Below are 27,882 nucleotides of genomic sequence, written 5' to 3' on the forward strand. Positions count from 1 at the left end.
CTGGTGGTTGTTTTGAGATTGGTGAAGACGTAGAGCTTGCTGTGTAAGGCGTTTAAATGATAGTGGGTACGAGAATCATATATTTCCCATGGAGAAATTTTGTCATAAATCTCACAAGAACAAAGTTTCTCTCAAAACTAGTTTTAAAAAAACTTTATTCGTTTCTATTCTATACTTTCACTCTGGACTCACGGCGCGGTGCCACAAACCAGACAACATGACAATGGCTGATCTTCTCAAATGCCACAGCTCCATCGGTCATTCTGCATCAGATCTGCACATCATCACGCCATCTCTCGCCGCTCAATCTGGCGGTATGATATTTCACTTCTTCTCTCTCTCGCATCGCATATATTTGTTCTCCCATTTGCGTCTCTGACTAGTTGAGGAGGCTTTCACCTTGTCTCTCCCTCTCTAAATCTGACTAGTTCTCTTAAAGTCTGTTTGTACTTTCAGATAGGAAGATTGAAGAATGTGTTAGGTATTAGCTTAAAAAATTAATTTTTTTATTATTTATAGGTTTTATTGTATTTTTAGTACTGTTTATGGGTTTTATTATACATTTTAGCTACTTTTTAGTTTTATATATGATACTTCGGCAAAAAAAATTTAGTTTCAATCAAATAAGATTAGAAAGTAATATTTTTTTTTTCTTTTAGAAGAAATAGAGAGTAAAGTTAATAACAGGAAATTGGTAAAGTGCCTTTTTTTTTTTTTTTTTTTTTTTTTAAGAGCCAGAAAATTGGTGAAGTTGAATAGTCAGAGTGGTATGTGACAAATATTGCTTTCATAGACTTTCACTATGACTAATCCTCTCTAATAAATCTATTTAATTTATTATTTGTTAATAGTTAATAAAGCTTTTTTTTTTTTTTTTTGAGAAACTAATAAATAATTAATATAGTGTTTGTTTTGTCTTTTATTTATTTTATTTTTATTTTTGTGAAAGTTGTTTTGTCTTTTACTTAAAGCATAATTATATTAATACTAATGTGGGCTATTTGTAAATATATTCCAAACTTTAAAATTTAAAGTTGACACCTTATTTTAGTGTTAAATTTTCAATTTCCATCCCATTGTCTATATTAGTTTAAAATTTTAAAAGTGTAATGGACAACTAATCAATCCAAAATAGCACTTTGATCCAATTGTATTAACAATACATTTAGTAAAAACAAGTCCTTAAAATCCCATAATAATCTATGTTGTAAACCCATAAGACCCCATAAAAGAAGAAGAAAACAGGATTCTAGCTGATCATTGATGGAATTTAAAACACCTTGACAAAGTATCACTACCAAATATAGTTAGACACATCCACTACCAAGCACTATGTCTACCTTGTAATCATAGTTGACTTTAGCCAATGGTTCTTTACAAAATCAAACAAGGCATGCTTTCTAGCTAAATTCAACCATTGTAGAAACTAAACTTTCAGATATAGCTCTATGCTAGAAGGTGATAGTATGTAGTACATATTCACATTCTAATGAGTTTGTTTACATCTCTAACCTTCAATAGCACAACACTATCATTTTCTATTATTGTGAACCGCTTGATTTTATTGCACTTCATCTTCCACTCTTGTAGAAAACCAAACCTAGTATCAAGCCAAGGAAGGGTGCTTCCACACCTAATGCGAGAGGAATCTCCTTGATCCTACACAACCTCTTTGGTATGCTTCATACATCAACCTCTTTGCTACCTATTCCAGCTCCTAGATTGTTTTTAACTAAAGCGACAACTTAGAAAGGGGGAAAGAATTAGAGAGTTGAAGCTTTAAAGGTTAAGAGTAATAGCACGTTTGATTAATTCAAAAGTCAAGCAAACACTTGACACCCATTCAAAAATTGATAAAATAAGAAATAACATTTTTTCCCCTGTAAATGATAAAAATGCTAGATTAATCTCCATTGTGTTAGTAATAAGGTAGAGTGCAATGAACAGTCATAAGATAGGAAAACTTAAAAACAACAACAATAATAATAATTACAGAATCAGGAAGCATGACAAACCTCATATGTGACAGCATCCCACAATTTGTCATTAGCAAGGATAAGATAAGAACCTCAAGGGAAGTGTCAATCTTTTCCTCCTGCAAGTTTTATAAGGATGTTAGTAGCTAATTATTCACAAAAAACTGAAAATGAAAGGCATGAAAAGGGCAGTCTTAACCAGACTAAACGCATCAACGAAAGCTCTCTTAAAGAGGAACTTGTACTAATATTGACAGGTGTCAATAAACAATATTCCTCTAACAGAAAGCTAATTCACATATGTAGGTACATTGAGAAATGCCAGCATAAATTACATTTTCAAATTAAAAAAGATTATTAGCACCTATAATTATTCTTGCACACACAAAGATAATTACGATGCAGGTATTATAATATCAGCAACTTCATTTGTTTTTCTTCTTAATAGTAATAAATAAATAAAGGCGATCTTAATTTTTCATTTGAATCACCATTTACCATAGTAAGAAAGTAAAACTTCCTTTACATAGTAAGCATCAAAAGTCAACGTTAAGAATCACCCGCACCTAAAATTCTAGATCAGCAGAAACATATTATGCTGAGAGTCTATCACCAAATACACAAGAAAGCAAGAACTCGTCCAACTCTCCAAGTTGGTGGGATATAATTTTAATCACCAAAACGCATGCAATTTACTAAATCACCAAAAATCTTGGAAATTAATGTATGATGAACCTACCAGCCCACTTAACAAATTCACTAGCATTCCTCAATCCATTATGGCTCATTAGTTTGGTCTAGCTTGTGATCTAAAGAAACAAAAATAGTTGTAGAAAATCACAAGATCATAAACAAATGAGATAACAAGTTAGCAAAATAGGAAATACATAACATTTTAACCGAATCCTCTCACATTAAAAAAAATTTATATATTATATATTGTTTGCTACTCTCCATTATTAAATGGACAATACATCATCTATAGTGGCACACTTATCAAAGGAACTCATACAATTAAATCAACTAAGTTTCCAAGATAATGAGAAACAAATCCTTGAAGGGATTTCAGAGTAGCAGCAAATAGCACTCAACAATGAATAAAAAAGAAATGACACAATTGAGCATTCTCTTATGGCAAGCCAGAACTTTGGTAGTGGTAGTAGCTTCAAAGAAATTGGAAATTTGGTAGTGTATCTCTTGACAGAATTCAAAATGAATAAAGCCAACTCAAGGGATCAGAATGTATTAGTTGATAGGTTTTATTTTTGAGTAATTATTCTCTGTTTGTATTTTCGAAACAAAGCATTAGTTTAGGATAGGGGCTTTCGTCAACGAGACACTCTCTGCCTAATTATCAATTACTAATTTACTACCTAGAACCACGGATGAAATCCAAAATAAAGAACTCTAAATCTATATTCAAACAATCATTTGCTAAACCTCACATAACAAATAACCAATATGTAAATACTTGAGAAGAGTAAGCCCATGAGAAAGAAAATCTGCAACTCATCCGCATCAGGAATAGGCACTTATCCAAGTTTAGGGATTAATTAATTAGGAGAGAAGGAAAGTAGAAAAGAAAATAAATAACATAATATAATATTCTCTCAAATTAAAGATGAGATAGGTTATATAGTGTTTCACAATCCCAGACTCAAGCCAAGTGAATCCCAAAAATAGCAAAAGGTGATAGAGAAAAGAAGAAGAAGAAGAAGACTGCCAGGAAAGGTCATGTGATCCAATACTTAACCAATGCAACTTCCTTTATCACTCAATCTGTGACCCACAAAAATTTACACTCACCTTTCAATTTATTTATTTGCTTAATAAAAAAAAAAAAAAATAGATTTCTCGCATGAACTCATCAAGTCCACGTCATGTGATGGCAAAATGTGGCAATGGGTACAATAGTTAAATTACCGAGCCGTTGATGGGGGTTATATATCATTGTGAGCACCAATGGCAAAGTCAGGAATTTGACTTTGGGGGGCCGGACAAAAAAAAAATGATTAAGTGTTTTTTTTATATATTTAATATATCTATACTATGTACAATAGTTAAATTAGTAACAGTACTATCTTTTTTTTATTTTGAAGAATGGATCAATAATTTTTAACGTACTCATAAACCTAGAATTTAAAATCAAATTTTAACTCATCTATATAATGACTACGGTACAACTAAACTATTAATAAACTAAAAAACTGTTTAAAAAAAAAAAAATCTTTTCTTGGAACTTGGATAGAGGACTTCAAATCTTGCATATTGGGACTGTGGGATGAAGAATAAAGTAGGAAAAAATATAATAGCAAAACCAGACCAAAGAATTGAGAGGGGGGAGAGAGTGTGTCAAAAACTCATCTATGAAACTGTGATGTGGTTGGCGCCAGTGTGTTGCCTATTTGCCAATTGCCAAGATGCAAATCTGTTGGAGACTCATTTGCAAAGCGGTGGTGTAATTTATTGAGGATGGAGAAGAGACTTTCCCACCGTAAACTCCAAAGTAAGTCAGAGAGGTTTTTCAACGAGGATGGAGCAAAAATTAGAATTTTTTTTCTTCTTTTCTTTTGTGATTATTGTTAAAATAATCTTGTGTTTATCATTAGCTTGTTGATATATTCACAATTTATCATTTGTCACAGTTTTTTTTTTTTTTTTTTTTGGATAACCACTAGTACGATTGTAATCCTATTTATGAATGTAAATACTTTCTTATAAAATCAAATTAATACTATTTATAAATGTGTATAAACATTTAACTGTAATGGGTGCAAAATTTATCTTTTCTTTTAAAATTTTCAAATGGTATGGATAACACTTATTCAATATATACCAACTGAGTCTTTTAAAAAAAAATTTGAGGGGGCCCAGTCTCCTTCAATCCCAACGTGGCTTTGCTACTAGTGAGCACAGCATATTCATTGAAATACCACTATTGAAACCGCTCAACTTCCGTCAAAGATTATGTGAAGCAATACAAAAAATCTTACCACCAAATCACACTCATACTTATCATTCAATCAAGTGTAGAGCACAAACACAATCCATATCAAAGTCAGTAGACTTTAACGAGGCTAATCGTTTAACTAATTAATTTGTCCACAAGCACCGTGAGATGTTACGTATGTGCAAGTGCATGCATGGAAGGAACTACCCATTCTCTATGTCTCAAACACACGGAGATCAGGAGATGGTCCCAATCCTTTATTACGAGAGCAAAAAAAAAAAATTACAGGGTGCCTTAGTGACACCAAAACAAAAACAATTAATTAATGCATATTCCATAAGCACGGTGAGACCAACAAAAATCTACAGAGGGCCTTAGTGACATTTTGACCCATAGTTCATTGGTATAATTGATATTTGGTTAATGTGGTTGTAATTAATTATTATGGATATCATAAAAATTAAGAGATGGGAAATAATTAATTATGTTTAATGTAGTTATTATTATCTAATTATTGTGGATGTAGCATTATTCTTATATTTGTTGAATCTAAATTCTTGTGATTATCAAATCAAGGTGTTCAATCTTTTTTTTCTTTTTTTTTAGGATGGTCAAAACATTTTAGTTTAGTATTTTTTTTCTAAGTATTTGTACTTTTTTTTATTTTATAAAATACCATTTTGATCCTTCAATTTTACCAAAAGTGTTTTTTTTCATTTTTAAACTTTAAAAGGTTTTTTTTCCATCTTTAAACTTTATAAAGAGTTTTCTTAATAGTTTAGAAATAGAATAGAGATGAAAAAAAATAGTTTTTTTCAATAGTTTATGGATAATTTTTTAAAATTTATGGAAAGAAAGTAAACATTTTTAATAATTTAAGAACAAAAGATGAACTTTTCAATAGTTCAAGGACATAAAATGAACTTTTCAATAATTTAGGCATGAAAAATGAACTCTTAAAAGTTTAGAGACAAAAAAACAAACTTTTTATAAGGATTAGGAACCAAATTAGTATGTTAGGAATATGAAATAATTGTTATAATCAATGTTATGAATACCGTTTCGGACGCTATTTTATTTTGTCCAATGGAACAGAATATTTCGATACCAACTTATTTCACCATACCATTTGAGAGTGTTTGGGGATTCTTAAAAAAGAATAATAAGAATAAAAATAATAATAAAAGTTATTTTTATGATCATTAATCTAAATATTCAAATTGTTAAAAAAATGTGCAAATACATTTGAAGGAAAACAAAAAAAAAAAAAAAAAAAAAAAAAAAAAAAAACCACATTAAAGATGAAAGAAGCTTCCCACTTTACTTGCAAAAGTCTCCTTAGCCCACGTGAATATATATCATCTTTTCCATGGAGAGTTGATTAGTTTCATTTTTACCACTCCTCAGTACGTAACATGTGAGTCCACTTCTCAATAAAAAAGTGAATATATATCATCTTTTCCATGGAGCATTGATTAGTTTTACTTTTACCATTCCTTAATAACCTGTGAGTCCACTTCTCAATAAAATAAATTACTTTCATCTTCATCTTCTTTCTATTTTTCTCTCAGAGTCTTCTTAGCGACTCTCCGTTCTCATCTTTCTCCTTTTTTTTCTTTTTCTTTTTTTAACAGTAAATCTGATCTACTTTTTTCCTTCTGCAAATATCAACAAAGTAAAGCATGTAAGGTTCATCTTTTCCTTATACTTTGAAATCCTATGTTGTTTTAAGTTTAAGGAGAAGAATACCCAGAACTCCATTCCGACCGAATCTTCCATTTTAGTTGGTATTGGCCGAAACTCACTGGAATAATCCGAAATTCTATCAGAGGTGGAACAGGAGGGCTTATCGTTTCGGTTTGTATACTGGTACTAGATTTTTTGGCCATTCCAGCCGAAATAGAACGAAATTTAGAACATTGGTTATAATCCCTTTAGGTAGTTAGTTTGTTGAAATTAGAATGAGTTAGTTAAGATTTAAGTACATATACCTTATTTAACACATGGTTTAATTTATAGAGTACATATTGAATTAATTAATTAATTATCTTGAGTCGTGTGGGCCAATAAAATTAAAACTAGTTTTCTATATATACATAATTGTACGTAATTTAACATTAAATATCATTGAAGAATAAATCAATTGATTACTTAGTGTATTTTTTTTCTCCTTTTTTCTCTTAATACTTTTTTTTTTATAGAGAATAACTACTTTAAATTAAGTCAATTCTCATACATTCTCCTTACAATTCCTATCCAATCCATTACGAAACCACTAGTTCCTAACACAGTATTCTACCTTTTCTATTACATTGCAACACTGTCCTCTTCTATAATCACAGCGAAGAATTTCTGCGCTTTTCGCCAAATTAAAGCTTTGTTTGTTTATCTCCAAGGAAGAAATGAACGTAAAAGAAGATGTAACATTGTGCTGTTTCCATTCTTTAATTTTGATCGTATGTCGAGAGAGTGGGAGCAGTGGGTCATGTCTCGTGTGACAGCATCCAGTAAAAGAGAAAAAGAGAGAGATCTCGTTTCGTCTAAAGATCAGTCTAGCCGGATCCCAACGTCGTACCTGATTAAGATTTTTTTTTTTCTTTTTTAATAATCTTGTACTGGATTAAGATAGTGATGTGATTTGTGGAAATTTGAATACAAAGTACGCTATCTAAAACAGATGCTAAAGTAGGAGAAAATAGGGAAAGAATGAAAGAGAGAATCTGTCTCATCATCGATCAGATCAAAAAGTTAAAAATTTATTTTTAATATAATTTTTTTAAACTCCAACTTAAATGAATAAACTTCTCAAACTTTTTTTTTTCTTTTTTTTGACCATAAACTTCTCAAATTTTTATATCACATAATTGCGCATTAATTACTATATCTAAATCCGAATGAAAGGCCAACCGAAGATCTGAAATTTTAAAATGTTGTGACCATTATTAGGCTTTCAGTGATTCTGGCTATTTTAGCTAGGATTTTGATTTTTTGAATTGGATAGGGTCTTAAACCCAATATGTATCTCACTGTGCACCCTATCAAAAGATATCATATGCTATTTAAGGTGAAACACTTAACCCACCCCCCCCCCCCCTCCCCCCCTCTCTCTCTCTCTCTCTCTCTCTATATATATATATATATATTTCTCTCTCTTACTCAATGGAATTAAAGAGGTGGGTTATGGGTATAGCAGTTTCATGTAGAACCATATATATGAGTCAGAGACTCAAAGTCGTGTGGGAATAAAAAGCACTCGCGCCATGTATATACCTTGGCAAGAACACTATACTCGTGGTTTGTATCATTTTTTTTTTTATTATATTGGTTATAGTTCCTTGTCTAATATATATATATATATATATATTTATTGGTTGTAGTTCCGTGATCTATGTTCACTCCCTCCATTGTTTCTTTAAAAAAGAATGTTCAATCCCTCCGTGATACACGCAGCTGAATTAAAGGGCACCCATAAACTGTATCAATTATTAAATATTCCTAGGTAACATCTATACTTTTTTCTTTTTTTTTGAGAGAAACATCTATACTAAATATGAATTTTTCTTTTTTTAACACTACTAAATAAGAAGTTGCGTGACTAACAATTCTAGCTAATGCTTCCAAGGACCAACATATATATATATATATATATATATATATGATAAGAAAAGGGAATAAAAGTGAAAAGCACCCGTATCATCAAAAGTAAAAATAGTGGGCTAATCTCACATTGAAAAATGTGTGTGAGTTAAAAATGTTTAAAATTTGTACTGTATATCTAAAAGTTTGGCCCTTTTAGATATACACCAAACTTTTAGATATACATACATTACTATCAGTTTTTTTAAGATCTTTTTCTCTCTCCCCATGTGTGTGTTAAAAATACTTAGATTATGTTTGGTAACAATTTTTGTTTTCTATTTTCAAAAACTTATTTTTGGGAATATAAAGAAAACAAAAACAATTTTCTAGTATTTTTTAAATAAAAAAACATGTTTGGTTAGTTGAAATTAAAATATATATATAGTTTTTTGAAGAAAAAAATAAAAAAAATATACTAAAATATGTTGTTACTAGGTTTTGAACTCTAGTGCTAACTCATTAAATGAGAGATTCAGATCTCCTAGATTTCCTAGGGTACTTTATCAATAGATTTACTTAACTCCTAACCACACTTTAATGATTTAATAGTTTAGATTTTGTCATATTAGCATTCCACTAACAATATTCTTAAAATATTAAAGTAATGTTGCAAACAAAACAATTAAGATTATTACTAGTAGAATGCTGACATAACAAAATTTAGAACATTAAATCATTAAAGAATGATTAAGATTTAAAGAAATCTATTTGGTAGAGTATTCTAGGAAATCTAAAGGATTTGAATCCTTAAATGGGACATATTCATTAAATCAGATGCGTGTTTTCATTAATTTTTGAAAACTAAAAACTGAAAACAGCCTTTTGAGTTGCCAAACAAGTTTTTTAGATTCAAAAATAGAAAATTGTTTTTGGAAACAAAAAATAAAGGAAAAAAAAAACAATTACTAAACATACTCTTAATATTCTCAAAAAAAAATTAAAAAGCGGCATTAGATTTGGTCGTTTGTCTAATTGTCTTTTATATTTTTGCTCTTTAGTATACAAGTATACAATAGTCTTTTTATAAACTCAACAATTTCACAAGGGAGGGGAGGACTGCATTAGATTTGGTTGTTTGTCTTTTATATCTTTTCCTTTTAATAAAAAATAAAAAATTTAAAAAAAATTAAAAAAAAAAAAACTATAATTTTACACATTTTCAAATTAGCATACTAGCTCATACATAATCCCCAAAAAAAAGTATCTTAAATTTTATATTGTGAATCTGTGATAAGCCCGTACATGAGGTGGTAAGTTAATTTAGAAATATTATAAAAATTTTGTGAATTTTTGTTGTATCCATAACTTTATCGTTAATACAAATTTACAAATATTAGAACCTTTTTCTTCAAAACAAATAAAAATAATGCACGTAAAGAGGATTGTAGTTCAACTAATTAACACCTCCTAGTATTTCTAGCATAAACATTCAAGGTTTAAATTCTTCCTCCCAACTGTCGAAATATTAAAAAAATAGTAATAATAAACATAATGCACAATCTAGGTCCTACTATTGAAATTTGTTAGTGTTGAATAATGTGGCCACAGCCCACAATACCAAAAATTGGCTTCCAGCAGCGTCATAGTGACTTGCATATTGTTATAGACAATTAGTAAATTTTGTTTGTAGAAGTTCATTGGTCTTGGGGTCGAAAATATTGGACCTTGTTTGTAATACATATTTCAAAGAATGATCACTGATTTCATCAAAAAAGGAAAATTAAAATGATAAAACGCATTAGATCTTTTAAAAAATTTCCATTGGTTTTCTTAATTTCACACCCTGTTTTATTCGAAAAATAGTTGTAGTAATATTTATGGTATCAAGGTTACACATGGGGACACAGATTCACATCATTCACTTATGGTACACTTTGTCGAGAGAAGCAGCTACGTTCTTGGGGATAGAAGCTGCTTATTTGTTTAAATAGTCAAGTAGTCAGTAATCTATGCAGTGGACCAATAAAATTTAATTAATATTATTTTTTGGATTAATTACAAAATATCCACTGGTGATTTGTCTTGAATTTAAGTTGTTTCTCTGTGGTTTAAAAGTTGACACTTTATCTACTTGAGTTTTGCTCTGTTAGACTTCCGTAAACCACTTCTCCATTTATCATTAAAAACACATTTTAATTCAACATAGCATAAAATAAATTAAAAGGATAGGATTATGAACATTATGAAATTTTAAAGGTATAATAGCACATATGAACCCAAAGTACCTGTGGTAAGAGAATTCCAATGTTAGATATAGGTTGGAAATTTTTCAAAGAGCAAGAAGGATTAACATCAATGAGCCCAAAACTATCTTTTATCTAAAAAAAAAAAACCCCAGAAATTCCAAGACTTCTAGCAGATAAGGCCATATAGAATTAGTCAAAAGAACGAGTGATAGAGAGAGAAACAACAACCGCTTCTTGTGTGTGCTGTGGTAACTATCTCAATGAAAATTTGTTCTAAATCCGCTATGTTGTCTTTGTATTGTCTGTATTGACGTTGGTGTAATTGGTAATTAAGTACTTAAGTTTGAGTGAGAGTTGAGAAAAGTGGGGACTAATAAAGAGGCTCCTCATATATATTGCCTTTAGTAATGTACAGAGAACGAGAAAGAGATATACATTGGGAGAGGGGCGATGGATTGCTTGGAAGAAAGAAAGAAATAAACTTACTATAAACTTTATCTTTCATTTTGTATACTTCTATTTTTATTATTAAAGTGATTTTTAATTCTTTTACAGAAAAAGGGAAAGAGGGATACTACTTCAGTTTGGGTTTAGAAGTGGGCTGGGATTGGTATGCAATTTCACAATGTTCATAACCCTAGTTTTTTTATCCATATGTTGTTATGTTTTCAAATTAAAATGTTTTTTTTAACTGAAAATAGAAATGTGGGTTACGAAAGTCTAATGGAACTAAATTCAAGTGGGTAAAGTGTCAAGTTTTAAATCACATATAAGCAACTTATATATATTCGGGTCAAACCACATGTGAGTAATCTGTAATTTGCCCATATTTTTTGTCTTTTTTTGGTATAAATATGAAAATTGATAATTATGGTAGTTATTCATATTTAATAGGTATTTACTATAATTGTATTTGTATATAAACTAGTGAAAAAATAGAAACAAAAAAAAAAAAAAAAAAAAAAAAAAAAAAAACTAGTTATTCTATCATTTAAAGAAAATCAAATAAGCCAAGAGTATAATGTAAGGTTTAAATATATAATAGAACTTAAATTTAGTTTAAAAAAAAAAAATTAAAACTAGCTTATAGCCCTTGCGTATACATATGTTCAATTAATAACAATTACAATTAAAAAAAAAATTACATTTTTCTCAAAAAAATTACACACATATATAAATATGATATTTTTATCTAATAGAAGTATAATAAATTTCATATATATATAATTGATACAAAATTAGAATATAATTTAAATGACACTTGGTATGAAAAGTGAAGTGCATGCGTTTAAAATCTAAAGATACATGACATCAAATTATATGGAAATTAGGTCATTAGGTACAAAATTATCCCTCTTAGACCTAATATTGCTATATCTCAATCTGCATTTTATTTATTGTATAAAGGAGGGATTGCTGTTTAAAATGAAAAGCAATTTTGTCTCCAAATACTTAAATTCGTAAAGATAATAATTCTGATTTTTGCACTTTTTTCAGTACCCTCGATACCTTATGTAGATCAAATTGTGAGTATAACCGGTGCTGAGTAGACGAATGGTAGAAAATAGTTAACATTAGAATGTTTTCGATTTTCTAAATTCTCAGCATAGAAAATGGTTTTCATAAAAATTTATATTGAACCAAACATGACCTATTGATAGACTAGTTTCTCGTTTGGTATGGCTGAATATAATATGCCATAAGAGTTGGCAAAGTCTGGCATAAAAACCGGTGGACTCAATAGTTCCTCTGAGCAATAGTTGGAGTGAATTCCTCTTCTTATGTTAATTAAACTCTGTGTTAGTGTTGTATGTAGCTTCTCCATACTTTTTTTTTTTTTTTGACAAACAATGTTATTCAAACCTTTTTGAGTATTTATTACTCTCTCAAGTGTATATAGTCTCCTTGTTTTATACGCACCAGATTATTATAAGGAAGAATCTCATGGCCCATGGGGATGGCTCTAAAATGTTGATGAGAGGTTTTCAACCCAAAATCTCATGAATATCTTAAGTCCTAACCTAGTAGCTTCTAGATACTTGGTTTGATAAAAAAGGTGTCTCTTGTCTATTGTAAATTTGAGCAGTAAAAATTTCCTATATAAGCAAACAAATGCTCGCCATATTCTTCATCAAAAATCTTAGAACCATCTTTGCTTCTAAATATGCTACCATCTCTTTTTCTAAAAATGCTTCTCCTCCTAGCCATAGCGGTACTTATGAACATGCCTACTGCATATGAGGCTAGGAGGCTTCCAGAGAAAAATAAGTTGTTAGGGCCACTGCAAATGCAAGGCTTCCAAGTAACTCCAATATCTGTGATCATGTCCAATCCTCCCACCACCCCCAGCGACCCTCCTCCTTCGAAGACCAGCCAAAAGGCCTTCACCAATGATCACGTTGAAGCCCTTCCTTTGCTACACCAACAGCTTTTTAAGGGTCCTATCACGCCATCTGCTCCAAATCCGGGCACCTATATCCCATCTCCAACAAGCACTTTGGCGAGTGAAAACGCTGCACTGCAGAACAGTCTTCTTCCTATCCCCATGCCCCAAGAAGGAAACTCCATCCCCTAGTCCCAATGAATAAATAAATATAAATATATATATATATATATATATATATATATATATATATATGGCGAGTGAAAACGCTGCACTGCAGAACAGTCTTCTTCCTATCCCCATGCCCCAAGAAGGAAACTCCATCCCCTAGTCCCAATGAATAAATAAATATATATATATATATATATATATATGCGTGTGTGTATGTGTGTGTGTTCCTTCTTATCTTTATCAATAAGAATTTTGTTGGCTCAACAAATATGTTGTATGGATTATATATGTATTCCTTTGATAATGTGAATTTGAGTTTTTCACTGATTCTCAGCTAATGAATATTTATATGCTTTGAAATTATATGTTTGTATTATTGGTTTAGAGAAATGGTTATTCTTTGGAGTTGGCAGTGCACAATAATTTGAAATGCTGATGAGTGATAATTCACCATGAGAATATTGTTCAGTTTTGCTTAATTACACAGGAAGCAATACAAATCACACATTTATAGGCTCCTTTAGACAATTATAGAGTCATTCTAGATAACTGATCAGACACTTAAACTGCATCTAGACATAGAATAGGCTTAGATTCGACAAAGTTCAAGAAAGTGCATTACATATGTATGGTTAGCCGCATAACCCATCACATGTCAGTGAAAGAAACACCCAGCGGTTCAACAATCTTCTCTCTGTTTCTAAAGAGACAAGCCGTGGCCAACAAGTCAAACACACAAAATGGTGTTCTAACAGGCACGCTGCAAATGGTTACACAATTCTCATTATTAAATAAACCAGATGCTCTCTCATATTGTTCATCATCAAAATATCTGAACCCTCTTTGCTTCCAAATATGCTACCATCTATTTCTCTAAAAATGCTTCTCCTATCCACAGTGGCGTTTTTTCTTATGAGCATATATGCCTAATGCATATGAGGCTAGGAGAATCCTCCATGGAGAAGAACAAAATCTGATGACGAAAAACAAGTTGTTGTTAGGGTCACGGCAAGTGCATGGCCAAGTCCCTAGAAATATCTGTGCCCAATCCTCCAACTGTCGGCGACAGTACCCTCCTTCAACTTTCAACCCAAAGACCTTCGCTAGTGATCAACGAGTCAAAGCTATATATATATATATATATATAAAGAATTCTGTTAAGTAATTGAATTAATATGTTGTATGGATTACATATTTACGTCATTGATAATGTGAGTTTGCGTTTAACTTGAATTTTTAGCTGATGGGTCTATGTGCTTTGAAATTGTATGTGCCGCATCACCGATCACAATTTTTAGCTTTTGGTGTTTTTTCACTGACAGTGTAAGTGAAAAAACACCCAAAGCTCGATCACCTAAGAATTTAAGAAACAACTCACAGAAAGATATACATAAACGATAGATAACTTCTTTTTTTTTTTTTTTGGTCTTTTAATTCTCCATGGAGTAAGTCTAGCTACCACCTACATGGCGAGTTGTAGATAAAAATAGTGAGCCCATGTGAATTCATAATTTCATGATTCACGAGTTGATACATTAACAAGTTGTGACAAAGTTGTAGAAAAAGTTGTAATGTTAGACTTATAGTCAAGTGATCTAAGAATCTTCTTTTTCTGTTCCTAAAGAGACGAGCTGTGACACAGAATCCCAAAAAGTTCACCAACCAAAATCCTATGGATGAAAACTATTACACATTTTTTGAATTGAAATTGTATCTTCAACTCTCGATTTTAGTTCAAAAATAGGTGCGTAACAATGTATATGTAACAAGGTATATGTAACAAATACTACCCAAATCCAACCACTGAGCCTTAGAACTTCCATCCCATTCTAACACCTTGAAATCCTTTCCATCAATAAATCAATCAGCATGATCAATTAACCAAACAATTTTAATTAAAATAGAAAGTGGAACTTTTAAAGGATACATATCCACAGCAAAACCATAAAACCCATATGCAACTCAGATTTAGTTAGGCAAGGAACAAGTATAATTATTAAAAGAGTAATGATATAGATTCAAAATGTTTCACAATATTTTTAACAACGGTTTATTGAGTTGATATATAATTAAACTTTTACCAATTATAATTTGTATTCATCATTAACATCACCCTTTTACTCAGTACAAACAATCTAGCACATCATCCGAATGTGAAATTTATTATCAAATGTGTTTTTTAGGTATTGAGAGTGTCCAAAGACAAGGGATCGGGATTAAAATATATAATCATACACGTATATTTACATGGATACGTTGTGTCAGAATCGTCAGATAGAAAGTACGTATAAGCTGCGCCTTTTAAAGCTGATTCCTTTTGTTTGCTTTCATGCACGTGCATCGAACCAAAGTCGAGCCCACTGGAATTCAAAGCTCTCTAACGAGCTTGAAAAAGAGTCTGATCTTGGCCAACAAGCCTCTGGTAAATCCTTCTAATTCAACTTTGGGAGTCGTGTGCGACTAGGAGGAGTATGAGAGTTCGTGCTTCTATGTTTATAAAGTTGTGTTCGTGTTCGTGATTATCAAAAAAAAGAAGTTGTATTCGTGTTTTATAGAAGAGAGTGAAAAAAATAGTGTTGGGGAACAAAAAGAAAAAGATGGTGTCGTCGATCGAGTGAGCACAGTGAGAACAAAAATAAGGTAAAATATGTGTATTACATTGAAGTCATCATATTTCTAAGACATACATAAGGAAATATAAATTAAGAAATATAACGTTGATTTCAGGCACACCGGTATCCAAACTGACCAAATCTGTGAACCCACCAAACCTGAGATTTGGGGTGTTAGGTTCGGTTTGGGTTGATCAGTAAAACTAAATAATATAATGTGAATTATAATAATTTATTATAAAGATTTTTTTTTATTAAAATATATAGAAAAAAAAATCAAGGATATTTTTGCAACATTTTTTTTTTTTAATCTATGCATCAAACTTTTATTTGATGAGAAATAGATCAGAAACTCAAACTTTTATATATATGAAAGAAAAGGTTCAACTATAGTCACAAACAAAAATAAAATACTTTCAATAATCACACCATTTCATTACGGTTTTTTTTTTTTTTTTTTTTTTTTTTTGTGTGGGGGAAAACCATATCATTACGTTGATCACAATGGAATGTCAAAAATAAATAAAACTAAAAAAAATTGGTATCAATGAATTGTTACAACTCAAATTCAACAATACCAACAATGCTTTATCAGAGAATCAGAACCTGAAAAACAAATTTAAAAAATAAAAGAGAGACAAATCTAAATCTTACATGCTTTGAAGAGGGGGACACGAAAGTGAAAAATCCTAGAGATCAAGGAGGTGGGACACATATATCGAAGAGATGAGCAATGATGAATGTGACCATCTTTTTTGGTTGGTTCCGGTCTTTCTATTCATTGTGTCGATTTTACACAACCCTAATATAAATTTGGGGGGTTTTTAATTAGAAGTTTTTAGGTGCTTCAGATCTGAAGTTAGGCATAAAGTTGAGAAAATATTGTAATTAATTTTATAACAGTGGATTTATTCAAAATTTGTTCTATGATTTTCTCTTCAAGAAGAAATAGTTTTTCACATAAATCTGTATGTTATTGTCATCTTGTCTGTAATTGATATCTTGTCTTGGTAATTTTCGCAATAATAATTTGAGGTCATTGATTTTGTTGGCCTTTGATAATGATGCATAAATTTATTTTCCAACAGCAGGAAAAGATCAAGTCCCGAAGTCCAACAAAAGAAAAGTATCTTAACACGCATTTTGTCTGAGTTGTTAGACTAGATAGGTGGTAGAAAAGTAAAATAAGAACCTAAGGAGCAATATCCAAGGTATTGTATCTAAGTTTTACCCTATTACGAATGCATGAAGTTACACAAATGGATAGTGTTACTTTTTTTTTTCTTTTTCTTTTTTTATATAAGATAGAATTTCTACTCTAGCCTAATCTAAGTGTATATATGTATAAAACTCCTTCTTAGAGACTTGAACTCCGACCCTTACCCCTACACCCAACAAGCACTTATACTTGTGAAGTAACTATCACACCAAGAATGTGTGGTGGTAGTGTCACTTTCATAAAAAGACGGAATTATATTGTTTCATACATGCCATTGAATTCTTAAATTAAAATTCCATCCATTCGACTTTTAAGCCCTATAAATATGTGATCTAATTATAAATGGATACACATGCATTCAAGGATTCATAGTATTGTGTGGATGACCACTTAGAAAGAAATTGAAAAATTTTCTCATCTTCACGTATCTTTACATTGTCTCTATTTCTTTTATTTTATAACATGTTATGAGCATGATTAGAATTGAAACCTCACAATCTAATTTGTTGATTATCATGGTAATGCATGATTAGAATTTTAGTATTTACATAATGAATAAAAAAACAAAAAACAAAACAAGTTTGATTTTCCAAAAATTTTTAAGTTTTAGTGAGTCATATTTATTGATAAAGTAATTTATGTAGAAAATCAACCTAATTGTTCTCAACTATTTTTATATCTTTTCTTGGTTATCTCTTTGAACGTGGTTTAACCGTTTAAGATCTTGTGACATTTAACTCTTTAGTGCCACTGCTACACATAGGTGGGACTTAGGGACCCATATGATATATCCCACAACATCCCCTGTGCCCAACAATGTTCAAAGAGATTAACACAGAAAAAAATTAGTATCTTCTGATCGCCAAAAAGGTAGTTCTACGTCCCAAAAAAAAAAAAAAAAAAAAAAAAAAAAGAAGTAATTCTGTCTCCACTCATTTTGAATGCTTTCAGTACTGTGCCTTTCACTTTCACGTACATTATCAAAGCATAATTTTTTTTAACTTCTTTTTTTTTAAAGGTACAATTTTTTCAAATAGCTAATAGTTTTCAAAGGAAAAAAAAAAAACAAAAAACAAAAACCAAAAAAAAAAACTGAAAAAGTCAAAAGAAAAAAAAAATTATATCAAACGGGCACATATATAATAAGATTTATGGTAAAATTTATTATGTTAAAAACCTATGATGTGAAATGATATAAAAGTAGTGCTCAAATATCATTTCTAATCCAAATCTTTACAAATTTTATTACTGACGCAAATGATGTCTAAGAATATTTCTGATACCATAGAGATAATGGCATCTTTTTCGAATAATTATGATAGAAATAAACAAAAAAGAGCACTAAAAAAACCAGTTCATTGGCAAATTATTGGGTAAAATATTAGCCTCTATGGAGAATTTGATATAGCATAGGAGAAGAAGACAACAGGATACTAAAATTCTAATATCCTAGAGCATTACCATCAGCTCTTCTATAAAAAATCTCATTTTGACACACCAAAATCTTACTTTATTATTTTACTACATCATTTTACAATATCCCATTCATCACATGTTTTATATTTCAATTCTATACATTAAAATAATATTTACAACACATTAAAATAATATATTAACTCCTCCCCATCATCATCAACAACAACAACAACCACTACAACAAAATTTATTTTCAATGACGAAAAAATTCATCACTAAAAATCTAGTTTTTCATCACTAAGAACCTTTAGTGACGAAATCGGACTTTTAGCGACGAAACTCATTTCGTCGTTGAAACCCTATCACTAAAAGTCCGATTTGATTTAAAAAAAAATAAATAAATAAAAATAAAAAAAAAACTTTTAGTGATGAAAACATTTCGTCGCTAAATGTTTTCCTCGCTAAAAACACCATTCAATGACAAAAATATTTCGTCACTAAAAATACTTTAGTTTATTAAATCATATTTAGTAACGAATAATTTCGTCATTAAAACTATTTTCGGGTACATGTAGTGACGAAAAGGTTCGGGTACATATAGTGGCACAACCACCACTGCCGCAACAATGGCCACCAACAACCATTAGTGCAACAACATCGATAGCCACCACCGGCACATACCCAATCCAACAACACCACCTTAAAAAATAATATTAAAAAAAATCCACAACAACCGACCACATTCACAAACCTCAAAACCCATCCCAAATCAAACAAACCCACAAAACTCTTTAAAAAATGAAGAGATGAATCAACTCCATTTATACAACCCAAATTACATAGAATCAACCCAACTCCACCACCACCCACAATCACATGGAATCCACAACCCAAAAAAAAAGCCCTTACATGCGATCTCCACCAATCGACCTTATCAGTGAGGCCGAACTCCACAGCGACGGCCAATCTCAATGGCAACGGTCTAAGTGGAGAAAAAAGAAGAAAGAGAGAGTGTGACAGGGAAAAAAAAAATACACAAAGGCACTAAGTGACAGAAAAAAGAAAAAAGGAAAAAAAAGAGAAAAGAAAAAAAAAGGGAGAGGTGAAGATTCTAGAGATTGGAGAAGAAAGAAGAAGAAAAAAGGAAGAGAGTTGACCGAGAAGAAGGGAGTGGTGGAGAAAGAAAGAAGAAAAAGAAAGAGAGAGAAGAAAGAAAGTGATAAAGGAAGAGAGAGAAGAAAGAAAGTCAAAAAGGAAGAGAGAGGAAATGAATAAAAAAAATTAGCATTTTCATCTATACCATTCCAAAGATGGAACGGTACTGTTCCAAAGATGGAATGGTACTGTTCATGTGTGGTAAAAATTATAACATTTGAAACATCTCATAAAAGATGTTTTTTGGTGTTTGGTGTGCCAAATGCCAAATATTTGGCATTTGGCACACTTGATGATAATGCTCTTAGGGCTCTATTCAACCCACACAGACCACAAAAGTAGACCTGAAAGCCCAATTCCCAAACTCATCATCACCATATATATCTGGTCCCAGCCCAAGTTATATGAAAAATCTTTGTTTATTGCAAACACCAACTTGTTTGGGCTAGCAATCTCTCTAAACACGATAAAGCTTGCTGAGTTACTTCTTACTTAGCTAGTTGAACTGCCCACCTTCTATATACTAAGTCCCAAAAATTAAATGTATATAATGTTGGGATGAATCCCCGTCTATGTGTGAATTAAATTAAATATAACCTAATCAATAAAGAAAATAGAAATCTACATAATCGATAAAAAAATCAACCAACAAGAACACCAAGAGTGTAAAGGGAAAAACCACAAGACAAACCCGATTAATCCACTATAATAAAATAGAGATTACAATACTCAAGTTATACCCAAAACCTGAGTTCACAATAAATTGAGAAAATACAATAATACCTCTAGGAACAAATACAACCTCACTACAAAAGCCGGTAGCAAGATCTTCCACACTGAATATTTCAATTCTCTGTGATTGTAGCACACAAATATTTGTCCTAGAAAAAACTCCAATTTATCTTCCTTGTGTGTCTTGAGCAAAAGAAAAATCACCTTTTCTTTTTTCCCTCAATGCCGCACAAAGCACTATTCTTTTTCCTTCAGTCGGCTTCAAATCTATGTTTCACTCTGAATCTCTCTCACTATTCATGAAACCCACACGCACAAGCTTTATATAAAAGCTTTGCCGCCAGACACTCCTAATTCAATTAGGAATAGAAGTCTTTGACTTGTTGTGCAATTGGTACACCTATTTCTATATGTAATAGGATTCCATGTGGGCTGGACTTCTAAGTGTCGTGCACCTCAACAATCTCCCCCTCTAGCCCATCGAGGAAAGAGATCTTCATCCCAACTCTTCAATTAGAATTCATACCGGCTGTTCCGGCATAAAGCTCAAGCTTCTCTTTGGTCACAATTAACTCATAAGTCTTATTCTTGTGCAAAGAATTCATCTTTTCTTGCATAGCCTTCATCCACCTCTGCTTGTCCTTAAGATACTCTACTTCTTGAAAGCATTCTGACTATCCCTCATCAATAAGCAAAATATACTCATAAGAGGGATATCTAGTCAATGAATGACGCTCCCTAGTAGACCTCCTCATTTGAGTTCTTCAATCTTGGGTGGAACAGGTTGCTCCCCCTATTTAACATCTTCAATATCTTAATCATCATCACCATCAACTCCTACTGGCTCAACACCATCAACTGCTATTGGTTCATCACCAAGATTTTCATCTTGCACCTCTTCCCTATTTATGGCATGATTGGAGGAAGAAGAGATAGGTGTAAGGTCGGAAACATCTACAATAGCATCCTTTGTCTTTTTAGTTTTCTCAAGGTCTACCAAATTTTCATTTTCATGAAAAACCACATCTTGACTTTTGATCATCTTCTTTTTCTCAGGATCCCATAACTTGTAGACAAATTCTGCATCTCCATATCCAACAAATATACAAGAAGTGGCTTTGCTATCAAATTTCAATCTTTGTTCCTTAAGTACATGTGCAAATGCATTGCACCCAAATACCTTCAAGTGAGAGTAAGAAACATCTTTCCCAATCCAAACTCTCTCTGGAATATCAAACTCCAATGGAACTAATGGAGACTGATTAATTAGGTAGCACGTGGTTTGAATAGCTTCACATCAGAATAACTTAGGCAAATTAGCCATTCTCAACATATATCTGACTTTCTCAACAATAGTGCGGTTCAACCTCTTTGCCACACCATATTGCTGTTGGGTACTAGGAACTATCTTCTCATGTCTAATACCTTTCTCGGAGTAGTAACTCTTGAACTCATTAGACGTATATTCACCTTCGTTGTTAGTACGGAGACACTTCAAAAGCTTCCCTTTCTCTCTTTCCGCCATGGCATGGAATTTCTTGATGTGCTCAAATACTTGGTCTTTAGTTTTCAAAAAATAAACCCACACCTTTCGTGAAGCATCATCAATAAAAGTAACAACATACTTATTGTCACCTGAGGACTCCACATCAATGGGACCACATACATCAGAATAAACAAGATTTAACACATTGGGCTTTCTAGTAGAGGGAATGCAAAAAGATACTCTATGTTGTTTTCCAAATAAACAATAATCACAAGGTTTAAGTGACATACTTTTGGCAAAAGGAATGAGAGACTTCTTTGCCAAAATCTACAACCCCTTTTCACTCATGTGAGCCAGCCTCCTATGCCACAACTTAGGCATAGAATCTTCCTAAGTTGCACTAACAATATCTTTGCACACCTTTACTTGTGTCTTGTAATGTGTACAATAAATCTTCCATCCAGCAAGCACCAATGATCCTTTAAAGAGTCTCCATTTACCATCTCCAAAATAGATGCCATAGCCTTCTTTATTTTGAATATGAGTAAAAATCATATTCAACCGCATATCAGGCACATGTCGCACATTCTTCAATTCCAAGGTGTATCTAGTGTTAGTCTCAACAAAAATATCTCCAATTCCCACAATATCAGCATAAATGTTATTGCCCATCTTCACTCTCCCAAAGTCTCTTGTTTTGTATGAAGTAAAGGTCTCCTTTTTTGGAGTGACATGGTAGGAAGAGGTTGAGTCAATCACCCATTCAACATAAGGATGTGAAACATTGCAACATTCATCTTCTCCTATAAAGAGCACCACCTCTTCAATTTTATCGAGACAGCAGTGGTATTTTGTTCTTCTGCTTTATTCTGATTTTTCTCATCTTTCTGTTTATTCTTCCAAGCCTTGCAGTTTCTTCTTATGTGACCTTCTTTGTCACAGTAGAAACACTTGAATTTTCCTTTCAATTCTGACTGACTTCTAGATTCACCACGACCCTTAGAATTTCTAGTCTTACTCCTCCTCCTATTCTCTATGACAAGAGCCTATGCATTATCCTTGCCCATGTCTTTTCTTCTTGTTTCTTTGAACAAGCTATCCTTGACCATTGCAAATTGTAGCACACCATTTGAAGCAAAGTCACTAAGTGACACCACTAAAGTCTCCCAACTGTCAGGTAGAGAACTTAGAAGTAATAAAGCTTGAAGCTCATCATCAATTATTAGCTTCATTGTAACCATCTAATCCACCAAGTCTTGGAACTCACTAAAATGCTCGGCAACAAATCTCCCTTCCTTAAGCTTCAAATTCACAAGCTTTCTAGCCACAAAAGCTTTATTTTGAGTTGCTTTTCTTTCATAGAAACCCTTCAATTTTTCCCAAAGAGCTTCTGCATTAGTCTCTTAAGATACATGATGAAACACACTCACATTGATGCATTATCTAATACATCCAATGGTTTTTCTATTTAACTTCTCTCAGACTTTATCAAACATCTCGCTTGGCTTAGCACTATCACCCTTAATAGGGTCATGCAAATCCTTACAGTAAAGGACATCCTCCATCATTGGCTTCCAAATTGAGTAATTTGATGCTGAGAGTTTAATCATAGTGCTCATATTTATATTCATATTTTCCATTTAATTCAACACAAGACAATCACGTCCAACAACCAAAGCTTTGATACTACTTGTTGGAATAAATCCCTATCTATGTGTGAATTAAATTAAATATAACCCAAGCGATAAAGAAAATAGAAATTTACGGAAGCAATAAAAAAATCAACCAACAAGAACACTAAGAAATTACGTGGAAAACCCTCTAGTGTAGAGGGAAAAATCACCGGGCAAATCCGATTAATTCACTATAATAAAATAGAGATTACAACACTCAAGTTATACCCAAAACTTGAGTTCACAATAAATTGGGAAAATACAATAATACCTCTAAGAACAAATACAACCTCACCACAAAAGCTGGTAGCAAGATCTTCCACACTGAATGCTTCAATTCTTTGTGATTGTAGCACCCAAATAATCGTCCTAGAAAAAACTCTAATTTATCTTCCTTGTGTGTCTTGAACAAAAGAAAAATCACCCTTTCTTTTTTCCCTCAGTGCTGCACAAAGCACTATTCTTTTTCCTTCAGTCGGTTTCAAATCTGTGTTTCACTCTTCAGTCTCTCTAAATCTCTCTCACTATTCATGAAACCCACACGCACAAGCTTTATATAATAGCTTTTCTGCCTGAAACTCCTAATTTAATTAGGAATAGAAGTCTTTGACTTGTTGTGCAATTGGTACACCTATTCCTATATGTAATAGGATTCCATGTGGGCTAGACTTCTAGGTGCCGTGCACCTCAACACATAAGGGTTTTTGTTTTTTGTTTTTTTGGGCCCTTTGGTTTAACATTTTATGAACTGTTTTTTTTTTTTTTTTTAATCAGCCCAAATTTCTCTTTAATTCTTAGTTGAAATGTGTGGAGTATTGACAATGATATTGGTTGTTAATTTTTTTTTTTTTTTTTTGTGTTTTTTACTTGTATTTTGGGTAGGTGAAAAGTGAAAATTCATGCCCCTGAGGGTGAGGGGATTTGAAATTTCGAACATGCCCCTTCACCCAAAGTTCATTGGCATAATATCTGTTTAGTTAATGTAGTTGTAATAATTAATTATAATTGATGTTGTCATGAAATTTAAGAGACAAATAGAAACCTATATGTTTGAAGTATTATAATTACTTAATTAGAAGTTTCTCCACACACAAAAAATAATAATTACTTAGTTAGTAAAAAAAAATTAATTTAGAGACAAATGATGAATTAGGTTTTTTTTTATGATGTTCGCAAGAAGAAAATAAGTAAAACAAATTTGAAACATCTCTTCAACATGGGTTAAGATCTTGTGAATTGTGAACATGTAGAAAATCTGTATACTTCACATAATCATTTAAGAGAAAAACATAATAGAAAATCAGTCTTTTTTTATCGCTATTTCTTTGTCTCTACTCATTTTGTATGCTTCGCATAATCATATAAGATATAATAAGATTTTATTTTTGTAGATTTTATCATTTAAAAAACATATAATGTCAAATGATATTTAATATATATATATTGTAAGAGGTTTTATTCCGTGCCAAATTTGCTTGTAATTCAGCATTTAGTAACCCTGTATTTAGGTGGGTTTGATGTAAGGGTAGTGAGTGAGATAGAGTGAAGATTGCTCAAGAGTGTGCAAGAAAACAGAGACTCGCGGCTGGGCCACGCGGGTGACTCGCGGCTTCAAGTCGCCAGACGCAGCACACGTGCCAAGCATGCTGGAAGGTGAACAGTCATGCAAGCTGGAGCATTACAGGACAAAACAGGACAACTGGCCATACGGTTATCTCGCGACTGGATCTCGTAACTTAGTCAAGCCGCGAGGTCAAGCCGCGAGCCACCCCTGTTTTGTAAAACCTGACGTTTCACATTCCTCTTCCACTCCAGTATAAATATCCCTTTTACCCACGATTGTAAGAGAGCTTCCAGAGAGAATTTTGAGAGAGAAACCCTAAAGAAAAACAAGATTGATTCACCCACAATCTATACAATAGAGTCTCTTCAAATTCCTCAACTCTCTTCCTCTCCATTGTCAAATCCTTGAAAGGCATTATACCAAACCTGATTCTCACCATTATCATTACTGTGAGAGAGCTGTTTGGATTTCTGGGAAGTAGTTAGGAAGGAACTAATCTTCATTAGTTGATGCTACGGTCTAGTAGCGGAATCCGGGAAGCTAGAAAAGAAAAAGGTTCGGCGCAACCTCGTTGGAGCAAGAAACTTGGAGGGCTTAGGTGCACTGGATAGATTAGGCTTGGAGGGTCTATTACTGTCCATGTATCCCAACTGTATTTTCTAGTGGATTGTTTATTGCTTGGAGGGCAGCGGAGAGGTTTTACGCCGAGAGCTTCGGTTTCCTCTTCGATAACACATCGCGTGTTGTCTTTGTGTTTGCATCTTCCTTCCTCTCTATCTTTGCCTTTTTATTATCTGCTGTGGATTGTGTTTTGTTTTGGCTTAGATAGTTTTTAACCAATTCCATATTATAGTTTATGTTAAGTTTCCGCACACTTGTTGTTTGACATATTACTTGAATTGGTTAAATTGTAATTTGGGGGTCTAAACGTTCAAGGGTGTTTATACACGTTTTTGAACTTTCATATATATATAGTCTTCAAATATCATTTCTCTAATCAAAATCTTTCAAATTCTATTATTCGCGCAAATGGTGTCTAAGAATCAATGACAGAGTCAAAAACTTGTCTGAAAAATCTAAATAAATGTAATTAATATTTAAAATCTTAAAAATTTTCTCAATTGAAATTTGGACGGAATATTCAATTAAAAGGCTATATCATCATCACATATATTAGGCTTCATCTGATATGGGACAATACACACACACACAAGCTGATAGTTGGACAAACGATTAGGCTCGTAAAGACTGTTAGTTCAATCAATAAGTAAACAAATTGGTGACGTAAGAAAAAAAAAAGTACCAAAGCATAACTTGTGAAGAAGAAGAAAAGAAGGTAGCAAAGTAAGTGTCTATTCGAATTTGGAAGTGTAAGGTGTTTGAAATCAAGTGAAGTATCTCAATGGAGTTATGTACATGCAAGAACTAACCACCATTACAACATCCCCCAGGGACTCTTATTTCACTTCAGAATATTACTATAAATTGACTCAAAAAAACTCCTAGAAGCTTGCGGCGGGCAAATTTTGGCAAAAAATGAGTTGGACTTTACATGAAGAATCGCTAAAGAGAAAGAATCAAGTGAACACATGCAGATCCAAGAACAAGAAGCAATTGGGTGGCATCTCCATCTGTCAGTTTATACCACTGAGTCAAGCATTATTATTATTATTATTAAAAGACGCAATAGTAGACCGGTTAATTACTCAGATTCTAGACATATATTTTGTCCACAATCACATCCAACTTTGTGGGTAGCCTTAAAACTTGTATTTTAAATAAAGTTGTATTTGCAAAAGTCAATAACTTTTCTCTCTAATGAATGAAAAATTGGAAGAATCTTTTAAAACTTTTGTTTTTAGTGAATGAAGTCACTTCAGGAGTGTTTGAATTTGACACGTCTTTTTCCTTTGTAAAGTAGAGGGCCATTTTATTTGTTCCAAAGCAATTTGATATATGCTTATATAGAACTTCCAAGTCTTCCATATATTTGGGTTTAACTAATCTTTAATTTTTTTATTTTAAACATTTGGGTTTCATGGCCTCTGACCCCATGTGGATCTACCAACCCTTAAAATATTCTGATCCCATTGGGATAGTGGCATCCTTTTATTTTTATAATAAGATAGAAATCAACATAAAAGAGCACTCAAAAACTACTACATGGTCTATAAACACTTAAAAGAGCACTAAAAAAAAACTACTATATGGTTTATAAACACTTAAGTATGGATAAAAGAAATTATTAATTAGTGTCTTGATATGATGATAAAAAGTAATTATTATGAAACAAAAATCATAAGTTAAAATTTTGTCTTATTAATAATTAAAAAAGAATAAAACTTACCTCACCATAGACGACTAGACAAATTTGGCATACCATCCAAGACAGTAAGATTAGAACATTCAAATATCCTTTTATAATGGTATAATACTCTTAATAGTCTAGATTGTCCAGTCAATCTTATCTAGTTATTTATGTGATAAAGAACTTTAGATAATGACATTTTTTTTTGTATAGTTCACGTACCATGATGGTTGGTAGCATAAGTTATAGACATTGAATGTCAAACTTTTTTCTTTTTGTTATTTTTTAATGATCTTACAAGGAAAACTTTTATTTGTATGATTTTTTTATGGTAGCCTATAATCTTACAAGGAAAACTTTTCTGTAATTAGAAACTGTTAGGATAGTTAAGTACTAATGAAAGAGTAATTAT

The sequence above is a fragment of the Quercus robur genome, chromosome 7 (assembly GCF_932294415.1).
Source record: "Quercus robur chromosome 7, dhQueRobu3.1, whole genome shotgun sequence".
Taxonomy (NCBI): domain Eukaryota; kingdom Viridiplantae; phylum Streptophyta; class Magnoliopsida; order Fagales; family Fagaceae; genus Quercus; species Quercus robur.